The sequence below is a fragment of the Nyctereutes procyonoides genome, unplaced genomic scaffold (assembly GCF_905146905.1).
Source record: "Nyctereutes procyonoides isolate TBG_1078 unplaced genomic scaffold, NYPRO_anot_genome, whole genome shotgun sequence".
NCBI classification, from domain to species: domain Eukaryota; kingdom Metazoa; phylum Chordata; class Mammalia; order Carnivora; family Canidae; genus Nyctereutes; species Nyctereutes procyonoides.
Genome location: NW_026575125.1, coordinates 59,936,818 through 59,950,744, shown reverse-complemented (window position 1 = coordinate 59,950,744; position 13,927 = coordinate 59,936,818).

Genomic DNA, 13,927 nt, shown 5'->3' with positions numbered 1-13,927 from the left:
TTTCCTTAAGTACTTAAAATATCCCCAATCAAGATGTGTGTGTATCTATGTGTATGCCCACATATGTGCCTATGTGCATGTGCACACATATACCTACATATGTGCCTTTGTTTAAAGCCTTCATCTAAGTTCAAATGAAACAAGAAAACACACATGAATAGATGTTAAACAGAGATATGTTGAGTGTATTGAAATGACAGTCCATTTGAAGGGAAAGCTTTCCCTAGCATCTTAGAGGAAAGAGTGGAAGATAAGTGAAAACAGGTGGGAAAGAATAGCTTAATGGGGAGAGGAAAGAAAGGATAAAAAGCTAAAAAGAAACCATGTATTAAGGGAATGACTCCTTAATTTCTCTTTCTTCAGTCTCATTGTTAGTGTATAGAAATGCGACTGAATTCTGGGCATTGATTTTGTATCCTGCCACGCTACCAAACTGCTGTATGAGTTCTAGCAATCTTGGGGTGGAGGCTTTTGGGTTTTCTATGTGCAGTATCATGTCAATTGCACCCAAAAGCATAAGATACCTAGGAATAAACCTAACCAAAGAGTAAAGGATCTATACCCTAAAAACTATAGAACACTTCTGAAAGAAATTGAGGAAGACACAAAGAGATGGAAAAATATTCCATGCACATGGATTGGCGGAATCAATATTGTGAAAATGTCAATGTTACCCAGGGCAATTGACACGTTTAATGCAATCCCTATCAAAATACCATGGACTTTCTTCAGAGAGTTAGAACAAATTATTTTAAGATTTGTGTGGAATCAGAAAGGACCCCGAATAGCCAGGGGAATATTAAAAAAGAAAACCATTTCTGGGGGCATCACAATGCCAGATTTCAGGTTGTACTACAAAGCTGTGGTCATCAAGACAGTGTGGTAGTGGCACAAAAACAGACACATAGATCAATGGAACAGAATAGAGAATCCAGAAGTGGACCCTCAACTTTATGGTCAACTAATAATTGATAAAGGAGGAAAGACTAGCTACTGGAAGAAAGACAGTCTCTTCAATAAATGGTGCTGGGAAAATTGGACATCCACATGCAGAAGAATGAAACTACACCATTCTCTTGCACCATACACAAAGATAAACTCAAAATGGATGAAAGATCTAAATGTGGGACAAGATTCCATAAAAATCCTAGAGGAGAACACAAGCAACACTCTTTTTGAACTCGGCCATAGTAACTTCTTGCAAGATACATCCAGGAAGGCAAAAGAAACAAAAGCAAAAATGAACTATTGGGACTTCATCAAGATAAGAAGCTTTTGCACAACAAAGGATACAATCAACAAAACTCAAAGACAACCTACAGAATGGGAGAAGATATTTGCAAATGACCTATCAGATAAAGGGCTGGTTTCCAAGATTTATAAAGAGCTTATTAAACTCAACAGCAAAGAAACAAAGAATCCAATAATGAAACGGGCAAAAGACATGAAGAGAAATCTCACAGAGGAAGACATAGACATGGCCAACATGCACATGAGAAAATGCTCTGCATCACTTGCCATCAGGGAAATACAAATCAAAACCACAATGAGATACCACCTCACACCAGTGAGAATGGGGAAAATTAACAAGGCAGGAAACAACAAATGTTGGAGAGGATGCGGAGAAAACGGAACCCTCTTACACTGTTGGTGGGAATGTGAACTGGTGCAGCCAGTCTGGAAAACTGTGTGGAGGTTCCTCAAAGAGTTAAAAATAGGTCTGCCCTACGACCCAGCAATTGCACTGTTGGGGATTTACCCCAAAGATACAGATGCAATGAAACGCCGGGACTCCTGCACCCCGATGTTTCTAGCAGCAATGTCCACAATAGCCAAACTGTGGAAGGAGCCTCAGTGTCCATCGAAAGATGAATGGATAAAGAAGATGTGGTTTATGTATACAATGGAATATTACTCAGCCATTAGAAATGACAAATACCCACCATTTGCTTCAACGTGGATGGAACTGGAGGGTATTATGCTGAGTGAAATAAGTCAATCGGAGAAGGACAAACATTATATGTTCTCATTTATTTGGGGAATATAAATAATAGTGAAAGATAATAGAAGGGAAGGGAGAAGAAATGGGTAGGAAATATCAGAAAGGGAGACAAAACATAAAGACTCCTAACTCTGGAAAGAGAACTAGGGGTGGTGGAAGGGGAGGAGGGCAGGGGGTGGGGGTGAATGGGTGACTTGCACTGAGGGGGGCACTTGACGGGATGAGCACTGGGTGTTATTCTGTATGTTGGCAAATTGAACACCAATAAAAAATATATTTATTATTAAAAAAAAGAAACCATGTATTAATCCATATATTTGCATGGTTTTCTCTAGGATTGGCCAGAACAAATATATAAATGTAGCTTTCTAAAATAAGGCTTGTAGTGACCGAGAATATAACATGCTTCCATTGTCAGGTTTTTTGCATTTGGACAAAATAGAGTTAATATAAATGCTTATTTGGGGGGGGTATTTTTTAATTTTTAAATTTTTTTTAGAAATGAGGTGGGGTTAAAAGAAATGGCCCTAACTTTTTTCCTAAAATTTCCTTCCAGTTTTATGATGGCTCATTGAGAGAAATGGAATTCTGGTCAGTGTAATGATAATTATTCGGATCTTTCTTCTTGGATTTCTTAAACTTAATTTTGAGAAATTTCCATAAAAGTCCATCATTGTGGAATTTACATGATTTATCTTTATTACCCTGACATAAAATTTCCCTTTGTGATGCCACAACTGAAATTTTAATATTTTAAATTGATATTTAAGGGACTTATTTGGTTTAATATTAGAGCCTGAACTGTCATATTCTCTCTTAGAATGCTCAGTTGGTTGATAGCTCAGAGTTCTCTAATTGTAGGCTTGCATCTCTGGGAAACAGAGTTTGAAACTTGAATCTTCTCAAATTGAAATCATGTCTTCAAGTGCTCAATCTATTGTTCTGTGTTTATTCTGTCTGCCAAGGTTGAAGATTATCTAGTGGAGTGCCAGGCTGTACTTGAGGAAGAGACTGATATAAATGCAGATGATGAAGATTGCTACAGAGAGCATATTCAAGGGGTATTATATCAAAAATTAAAACATAAGTCAAATTGATTGGAGTAAGAGATCCAGATTTTTTTGTTTAGTTTTGTATGTGTTTGGAGTTATATTTCAGCATAAGTGTAGTTCATGAAGTTTTGTGGCTTAGAAAATAACAACTTCCTTTATTAGGCTTTTTCCTTAGATTCATGCAGTGTGTAGAAGTTAAGTGAAGAGACAAGTAGAAAGAATAAGTTAGTTTATGCTCACCACTAATCCTAATAGAATACCAAAATAGCCTGTGAGATGGAAAAAATATATGCCTTTCTAACCACACGAATCAAAACTGTCCTTTATCCTTCAAAGGCCCTTGCAAATATTTACAATTATCAATATCCTAGGCCTTAGGATTATATTATCCTCATTTACAATGATTTTAATATTTACTACTTTTTTCTTGGTCTACTCCCCTAAATTAAGTGATAAGTAAACTCCTGGAGAACACAGTCCATAATAAACTCACTTAGAGCCTATAAATTAAATACACAACTGAACAAATTAATGTGGTCTTAGAAGTGAGTAAAAATCAAGGAGGAAATTAATTTTGTGAGGTTAAAGGACCCAAACAGCATGGTATATGTTTATCCCATTGGTCTGCATGTCAACCTACATGTTTTAAGATTTGATGTGTATAGCAGGGATTTTTTTTTTGCCATCCCTGTTCTGTGTCTGTTAGAAGTGGGATTAAAGTCTCATTTCGAATAAGGCAGGTTGGCTCAATAGGATAGAATGGAGATATCTGGATAACCTCTTCATGATGACATGCCTATATGGTAAATTTACTCTCCAGTGAGTTCCAAAATCTGTACTTTTTTTCATTAACAGATAAAAACTAATGAGTTTTAAGTGTTTGATCTCACATATTCACTTTGATCATAATAGTTACTCTTGTAGGGGATTTTTGTTTTAAACCCAAGGAAGTGATGTTATATCCTGTTTTTGCCAGTGGTTTATGAATAGCAACCAAAGTTCATTTCTCAGCAAAGTAATGAGTCTGTAAACTGAAACAAACAAAAAAAAATAATTGATTCAGAACCTCTTCCGTATAGTACCACTGACTTAATATAAGAAATGCAGGATGAGGAACATCCTGAAGCCAAGAGTTTTGAAATAATGTGAAGTAAAATATTTCTATGCTTACCACTGTTCAAGGACAGGCTGCTATCCTAACGATGAATATTAATGATCCACACTAATAATAACATAAGAATACAGAGAAATAAGGAATCTTTGCCTCAAAACATTCAAAAGACTACATTAATATCTTAGAGTACTTGGATTAATCAATCATGTATTAATTGATAACTGAAATTTATACTAATACTACTAGTTAGCTCCATTTTTGAACATTTATGTGTTAAACACTGTCTTTGATACTTTGTATGCATTCTGACATTTGACCTATGAGATATGTGTCATGCCATTCACTCCATATTAAAAAATAGGAAAAAAACTCAGGAATGTTAAGTGATCTGCTTAAAATCATACAGTCAACAAATATAGTAGCAGTACTATTATGCCTTATTTTCAATCCTGCACCAAACTTCAGATAGAATTCAAAGAGGCAAAAGACAAGATTCCTGCTCTCTAGGAGTTTATAGATAAGTTGGTAAGGCATGACTCATGGCACTATACATTTCAGAGGCACTATAAGTTTTCAGTTTCAGGGCTCTAGCTTTAAGTGCTATAAAGGTGCTAAAAGGTGCTATATAAAGCACCTATATATTCCAACTTGGTCCAAGGCACTTCTCAAAAGCATGTGAATGGAATTTGAGTTGGTTTGCTGCACTTAAAAGTCACCTAGGGGAAGGAGGGGCAAGATGGCCGAAGAGTAGGGTCCCCAAATCACCTGTCTCCACCAATTTACCTAGATAACCTACAAATCATCCTGAAAATCTAAGAATTCGGCCTGACATTTAAAGAGAGACCAGCTGGAATGCTACAGTGAGAAGAGTTCGTGCTTCTATCAAGGTAGGAAGATGGGGGGGAAAAGAAATAAAGAAACAAAAGGCCTCCAAGGGGGAGGGGCCCCGCAAGGAGCCAGGCTAAGGCCAGGAGCGAGTGTCCCCAGGACAGGAAAGCTCCGTCCGGAGAAGCAGGTGCTTCACCAATCATCCCGGGCGGAAAGGAGCTCGCAGGGAGTTAGAGCAGGACCCCAGGAGGGGCGGGGATGCCCTCGGGCTCCCTGGGACACTAACAGACACCTGTGCGCCCAGGAGAGTGCGCCGAGCTCCCTAAGGGCTGCAGCGTGCACGGCGGGACCCGGAGCAGCTCGGAGGGGCTCGGGCACGGCTCTGCGCGGAGGGGGCTGCGCGGCTCCGGGAGCAGCTCGGAGGGGCTCGGGCGGCGGCCGAATCCAACAGCGCAGGCCCCGGAGCACAGGGCGCTGGGACACAGCCCAGGATCCGGCCTCCCCCCGGGACAGGCAGAGGCCAGGAGGGCCCAGGACAGCAAGGACGCTCCTGCCCCGAGCTGAGCAGATCAGCGGCCCGCCTCCGGAGCTTCAAGGCCCCGCAGGCGGAGAGCTCCAGAGTTCCTGCGGGGGCTGAATCAGGTTCCAGAGCTGGCCCCGCCACTGGGGTTGTTCCTGCTGGGGCCTCACGGGGTAAACAACCCCCACCGAGCCCTGCTCCGGGGGGGACAGAGCAGTTCCCCCAAGTGCTAACACCTGAAAATCAGCACAAAAGGCCCCTCACCCAGAAGACCAGCTAGACGGAAAAGTTCCAGGGGAAGTCAAGGGACTTAAAGTATACAAAATCAGAAGATACTCCCCCATGTTTTGCTGTTGTTGTTGTTGTTGTTGTTTTTGCTTTTTGATTTCTGTTTGCATCCCCCACGCTTTTTTCCCTTTCTTTCTTTTTCTTTCTCTTTTTCTTCTTATTTTTCTTTTTTCTTCCTTTTTACATTTTTCTTTAACTCTTTTCTTTCCTTCTTTCTCTCTCTTTTTCTCCTTTTCCCAATACAACTTGTTTTTGGCCATTCTGCACTGAGCAAAAAGACTAGAAGAAAAACCTCACCTCAAAAGAAAGAATCAGAAACAGTCCTCTCTCCCACAGAGTTACAAAATCTGGATTACAATTCAATGTCAGAAAGCCAATTCAGAAGCACTATTATACAGCTACTGGTGACTCTAGAAAAAAGCATAAAGGACTCAAGAGACTTCATGACTGCAGAATTTAGATCCAATCAGGCAAAAATTAAAAATCAATTGAATGAGATGCAATCCAAACTAGAAGTCCTAATGACGAGGGTTAACGAGGTGGAAAAAGGAGTGAGTGACATAGAAGACAAGATGATGGCAAAGAGGGAAACTGAGGAAAAAAGAGACACACAATTAAAAGACCATGAGGTTAGATTAAGGGATATAAACGACAGCCTGAGGAAGAAAAACCTACGGTTAATTGGGGTTCCTGAGGGCACCAAAAGGGACAGAGGGCCAGAATATGTATTTGAGCAAATCCGAGCTGAAAACTTTCCTAATCTGGGAAGGGAAACAGGCATTCAGATCCAGGAAATAGAGAGATCCCCCCCCCCTAAAATCAATAAAAAGGGTTCGACACCTCGACATCTAATAGTTAAGCTTGCAAATTCCAAATAAAGAGAAGATCCTTAAAGCAGCAAGAGACAAGAAATCCCTGACTTTTATGGGGAGGAGTATTAAGGTAACAGCAGACCTCTCCACAGAGACCTGGCAGGCGAGAAAGGGCTGGCAGGATATATTCAGGGTCCTAAATGAGAAAAACATGCAACCAAGAATACTTTATCCAGCAAGGCTCTCACTCAAAATGGAAGGAGAGATAAAGAGCTTCCAAGAGAGGCAGGAACTGAAAGAATATGTGACCTCCAAACCAGCTCTGCAAGAAATTTTAAGGGGGACTCTTAAAATTCCCCTTTAAGAAGAAGTTCAGTGGAACAATCCACAAAAACAAGGACTGAATAGACATCATGATGACACTAAACTCATATCTGTCAATAGTAACTCTGAACGTGAACGGGCTTAATGACCCCATCAAAACGTGCAAAAGGTGTTTCAGACTGGTTAAAAAAAACAGGACCCCCCAAAAAAACACAAAAAACCAGGACCCATCTATTTGCTGTCTACAAGAGACTCATTTTAGACAGAAGGACACCTACAGCCTGAAAATAAAAGGTTGGAAAACCATTTACCATTTGAATGGTCCTCAAAAGAAAGCAGGGGTAGCCATCCTCATATCAGATAAACTAAAATTTACCCCGAAGTCTGTAGTGAGAGATGAAGAGGGACACTATATCATACTTAAAGGATCTATCCAACAAGAGGACTTAACAATCCTGAATACATATGCCCCGAATGTGGGAGCTCCAAAATATTTAAATCAATTAATAACCAAAATGAAGAAATACTTAGATAATAATACACTTATACTTGGTGACTTCAATGTAGCTCTTTCTATACTCGATAGGTCTTCTAAGCACAACATCTCCAAACAAACAAGAGCTTTAAATGATACACTGGACCAGATAGATTTCACAGATATCTACAGAACTTTACATCCAAACTCAACTGAATACACATTCTTCTCAAGTGCACATGGAACATTCTCAGGAATAGACCACATACTGGGTCACAAATTGGGTCTGAACCAATACCAAAATATTCGGATCGTCCCCTGCATATTCTCAGACCACAACGCCTTGATATTAGAAGTCAATCACAAGAAGAAGTTTGGAAGGACACCAAACACGTGGAGGTTAAGGATCATCCTGCTACAAGATAAAAGGGTCAACCAGGAAATTAAGGAAGCATTAAAAAGATTCATGGAAACTAATGAAAATGAAGATACAACCGTTCAAAATCTTTGGGATGCAGCAAAAGCAGTCCTGGGGGGGAAATACATCGCAATACAAGCATCCATTCAAAAACTGGAAAGAACTCAAATACAAAAGCTAACCTTACACATAAAGGAGCTAGTGAAAAAAAAGCAAATGGACCCGACGCCCAGCAGAAGAAGAGAGTTAATTAAAATTCAAGCAGAACTCAATGAAATTGAGACCAGAGGAACTGTGGAACAGATCAATAGAACCAGGAGTTGGTTCCTTGAAAGAATTAATAAGATAGATAAACCATTAGCCAACCTTATTAAAAAGAGGAGAGAGAAGACTCAAATTAATAAAATATGAATGAGAAAGGAGAGATCACTACCAACCCCAAGGAAATAAAAACGATTTTAAAAACATATTATGAACAGCTCTACGCCAATAAATTAGGCAATCTAGAAGAAATGGACGCATTCCTGGAAAGCCACAAACTACCAAAACTGGAGCAGGAAGAAATAGAAAACCTGAACAGGCCAATAACCAGGGAGGAAATTGAAGAAGTCATCAAAAACCTCCCAAGACACAAAAGTCCAGGGCGACATGTCTTCCCAGGGGAATTCTATTAAACGTTTAAGGAAGAAACCATACCTATTCTACTAAAGCTGTTTGGAAAGATAGAAAGAGATGGAGTACTTCCAAATTCGTTCTATGAGGCCAGCATCACCTTAATTCCAAAACCAGACAAAGACCCCACCGAAAAGGAGAATTACAGACCAATATCCCTGATGAACATGGATGCAAATATTCTCAACAAGATACTAGCCAATCAGATCCAAGAGTACATTAAGAAAATTATTCACCATGACCAAGTGGGATTTATCCCTGGGACATAAGGCTGGTTCAACACTCGTAAGACAATCAATGTGATTCATCATATCAGCAAGAGAAAAACCAAGAACCATATGATCCTCTCATTAGACACAGAGAAAGAATTTGACAAAATAGAGCATCCATTCGTGATCAAATCTCTTCAGAGTGTAGGGATAGAGGGAACATTCCTCAACATCTTAAAAGCCATCTACGAAATGCCCACAGGAAATATCATTCTCAATGGGGAAGCTCTGGGAGCCTTTCCCCTAAGATCGGGAACAAGACAGGGATGTCCACTCTCACCACTGCTATTCAACATAGTACTAGAAGTCCTAACCTCAGCAGACAACAAAAACTAATAAAAGGCATTAAAATTGGGAAAGAAGAAGTCAAATTCTCCCTCTTCGCCAATGACATGATACTCTACATAGAAAACCCAAAAGCCTCCACCCAAAGATTGCTAAAACTCATACAGCAATTGAGCATCGTGGCAGGATACATAATCAATGCCCAGAAATCGATGGCAATTCTATACACTAACAATGAGACTGAAGAAAGATAAATTAAGGAGTCAATCCCATTTACAATTGCACCCAAAAGCATAAGAAACTTAGGAATAAACCTAACCAAAGAGGTAAAGGATCTATACCCTAAAAACTATAGAACACTTCTGAAAGAAATTGAGGAAGACACAAAGAAATGGAAAAATATTCCATGCTCATGGATTGGCAGAATCAATATTGTGAAAATGTCAATGTTACCCAGGGCAATTGGCACGTTTAATGCAATCCCTATCAAAATACCATGGACTTTCTTCAGAGAGTTAGAAAAAATATTTTAAGATTTGTGTGGAATCAGAAAAGACCCCGAATAGCCAGCAGAATATTAAGAAAGAAAACCATAGCTAAGGGCATGACAATGCCAGATTTCAGGTTGTACTACAAAGCTGTGGTCATCACGACAGTGTGGTACTGGCACAAAAACAGACACATAGATCAATGGAACAGAATAGAGAACCCAGAAGTGGACCCTCAACTTTATGGTCAACTAATATTCAATAAAGGGGGAAAGACTATCCACTGGAGGAAAGACAGTCTCTTCAATAAATGGTGCTGGGAAAATTGGTCATCCACATGCAGAAGAATGAAACTAGACCATTCTCTTGCACCATACACAAAGATAAACTCAAAATGGATGAAAGATCTAAATGTGAGACAAGATGCCATCAAAATCCTAGAGGAGAACACAGGCAACACCCTTTTTGAACTCAGCCACAGTAACTTCTTGCAAGATACATCCATGAAGGTAAAAGAAACAAAAGCAAAAATGAACTATTGGGACTTCATCAAGATATGAAGCTTTTGCACAGCAAAGGATACAGTCAACAAAACTAAAAGACAACCTACAGAATGGGAGAAGATATTTGCAAATGACCTATCAGATAAAGGGCTAGTTTCCAAGATCTATAAAGAACTTCTTAAACTCAACACCAAAAAACAAAAAATCCAATCATTAAATGGGCAAATACATGAAGAGAAATCTCACAGAGGAATACATAGACATGGCCAACAAGCACATGAGAAAATGCTCCGCCTCGCTTGCCATCAGGGAAATACAAATCAAAACCACAATGAGATACTACCTCACACCAGTGAGAATGGGGAAAATTAACAAGGCAGGAAACCACAAATGTTGGAGAGGATGCAGAGAAAAGGGAACCCTCTTACACTGTTGGTGGGAATGTGAACTGATGCAGCCACTCTGGAAAACCGTGTGGAGGTTCCTCAAAGAGTTAAAAATAGACCTGCCCTAAGACCCAGCATTTTCACTATTGGGGATTTACCCCAAAGATTCAGATGCAATGAAACGCCAGGACACCTGCACCCCGATGTTTCTAGCAGCAATGTCCACAATAGCCACACTGTGGAAGGATCCTCGGTGTCCATCGAAAGATGAATGGATAAAGAAGATGTGGTTTATGTATACAATGGAATATTACTCAGCCATTAGAAACGACAAATACCCACCATTTGCTTCAATGTAGATCGAACTGGAGGGTATTATGCTGAGTGAAGTAAGTCAGTCGGAGAAGGACAGTGTATGTTCTCATTCATTTGGGGAATATAAATAATAGTGAAAGGGAATATAAGGGAACGGAGAAGAAATGTGTGGGAAATATCAGAAAGGGAGACAGAACATGAAGACTCCTGACTTTGGGAAACGAACTAGGGGTAATGGAGGCGGAGGAGGGCGGAGGTGGGGTTGAATTGGTGACGGGCACTGAGGGGAGCACTTGACGGGATGAGTACTGAGTGTTATTCTGTATATTGGTAAATTGAACACCAATAAAAATAAATTTAATTAAAAATTGAATTGTACATATTATAATAATTATTTTATATTACATGATCTCTTTTAAACCAATTCAAAAAGCTTATTACTGGGTTCCATCAAGGTTGTTTAAATCATAATACCTGGGTCACATCTCAATTAAAGAAACAAAACTTAACAGTTTACCAAATAATTCTAAAGGTACAGTTAACAACCATTTTGACTAACAGAGCTGAGAAAAAAATGGATCTTTAGATGATAGCCATAGGCAATTGTAAAGTTGACCTATAATTAATTCCTTTTTATCTCTACCTTAGGATCTTTCTCCATATGAGGAGAAGTTACATCAAAACAAACATTGTGATAGAGGAAATTTAAAACAAATTAATACTAGACTTGTTCTCCTTAGAAAGGGGTTCAAGAGCAGAGTGTAGGAAGATCTTGAGTTCACCTCCTACCACAAACACACTGAAGTTACAACTACATATAGAACAATTTTCTCCAAAAAAGACCTGAAGATGAGAAAAGTTCTTCCACAACAATGGACAGAAAAAGCCACGTTGAAATGGCTGGTAAGGGCAGAGAAGTAGTCTTGCCAGTACCCCCAGTCTCAGTGCAGCAGCCCACAAGTATGAGGGATATCACACAATAAGGAACAAGCGGTTCAAGCCCTACCTTGGATATTTCATCCCATGGAACCTACACTAGAATGGCAAGATCCCAAAATGAGTGGTTTTGAAAACAAGTGGGACTGATATTTGGGAAAGCCAGCAGGTTGAGGGAAATAAAGACTCCACTCTTCCTGGGCTTGCACAGTTTTATTTACTAAGAGATATAAAATACAGGCATTGGGTTAAGAAATGCCTGGGTAGTATGGGATGGAGTTTTGTTAAATTGTCTCACCAGGGGAGCAGTGCCCTGTTGAAGATCTCTTCAGGAACAGAAGCACTGGCAGACAACATTGTTTTTTACTGTCTTTATTCCTTGCTAGCCTAGTGTTGATGGGTGCCAATTTTGGCAATCTTAATCTTCCTTGCTAGCATTGCTCCCTTGCCCCAACATTACCCTGCAGCCCCCACCATGCTGGAATTGGCACAGAGGGTCACCTTTGTCTTGGCTTGTTCACCATGGCCTCACCGCACAAGATCTGGTAGGCAGGCTTGCCCCAATTCAACATCCTTCCAGTACCAATGTTGCATACGCAGGCATGGGCTTTCCTTGACCCAATGCTCCTCCACTGTGACTCTCTCCTCCTCTTCCCCAGAAGGCACATGCTCTCAACAAAAAGGACCACCTCCCACCCCATGAATGCCTGGTACTTCTTGCTAAGGGTGTTTGCATTTCTGGGCCTGTTGGACTGAAAGAAATGGAGAAACAGAGTTTGGCAGGTTCTCATCACCATAGCACTGCACACCACTACTGACCATTCCATGGAAACTGGGAGTGTAGAAACTGCTGCTTTATCCAACACATAGAAATAAATACAGAAAGTCAAGAAAAAAAGAAGACATAGGGATATGTTCTGAATGAAAGAATAAGACAAAAGTTCAGAAAAAGTCATTAATGGAATAGAGATAGGATATCTACTTAATAAATATTTCAAAGTAATGGTTATAAAGAAGCTCACTAAACTTGGGAGAAGATATGAACATAGTGAAATCTTCAACAAAGGGATACAAAACATAAGAAAACTCCAAATAGAACTTAGTTGAAAAACACAATAATCAAACATTAAAATATACTACAAGGGTTCATTCAACACCAGACTGGATGAAGCAGAAAAATGGATTAGTGAGTTGGAAGAAAAAGCAATGGAAATCACCAAAACAGAGCAGCAATAATAAAAAAAACAAAGTAAATATTCCTTAAGATCTCCAAGTCAACAACAAATGGAATAACATTCACACTATATGGCTCTCACAAGAAGAGAGAAAAAAGACCAGAAAAATTATATGAATAAATAATGCTTGAAAACGTTCCTAACCCGAGGAAGAAAACAGACATTTGGATTCAGGAAGCTCAGAGAATCCCAAATAATATGATCAAATGAATCTATACAAAGCAAATGTGTAAAATGCAAAAGTTAAAGATAAAGACAGAATCTTAAAGGCAGAAAGAAGAGAAAAACATTTCAGCAAGAGAAAAACATCTTATGTACAGAGGAAACCCCATTAGGAAATGAACAGATGTCTCAGCAGAATTTATGCAGACCAGAAGGGAGTAACACAATATATTCAGAGTGCTGAAATGAAAAGAGCTACAAATAAGAATTTTCTACCCAGCAAGGATAACTTTCAGAATCAAGGGATTATGAATTTCTCAGATAAGCAAAAGTTGAAGAAATTCATCACCATAAATACAGTCTTACAAGAAATATTAAAAGGACTTCTTTGACTTGAAAATAAATAGCCTTAAATAATAGCAAAAACATATAAATAAAAATCTCTCTGGAAAAGATAAATATACAGTAAGTAAAGCAAATAAGAAACAACTCATTTGGGGAATAAAAATAATAGTGAAAGGGAATAGAAGGGAAGGGAGAAGAAATGGGTAGGAAATATCAGAAAGGGAGACAGAACATGAAGACTCTTAAATCTGGGAAACGAACTAGGGGTGGTGGAAGGGGAGGAGGGCGGGGGGTGGGGGTGAATGGGTGATGGGCACGGAGGGGGACACTTGACGGGATGAGCACTGGGTGTTATTCTGTATGCTGGCAAATTGAACACCAATAAAAAATAAATTTATTATTTAAAAAAAGTAGTAAAAATAACTAAAGTGGCAATAATTAGTCAAAGGATGCATAAAATAAAGAGAAGAGGAGTAAAAATAAGCTTTTGGAATGTGT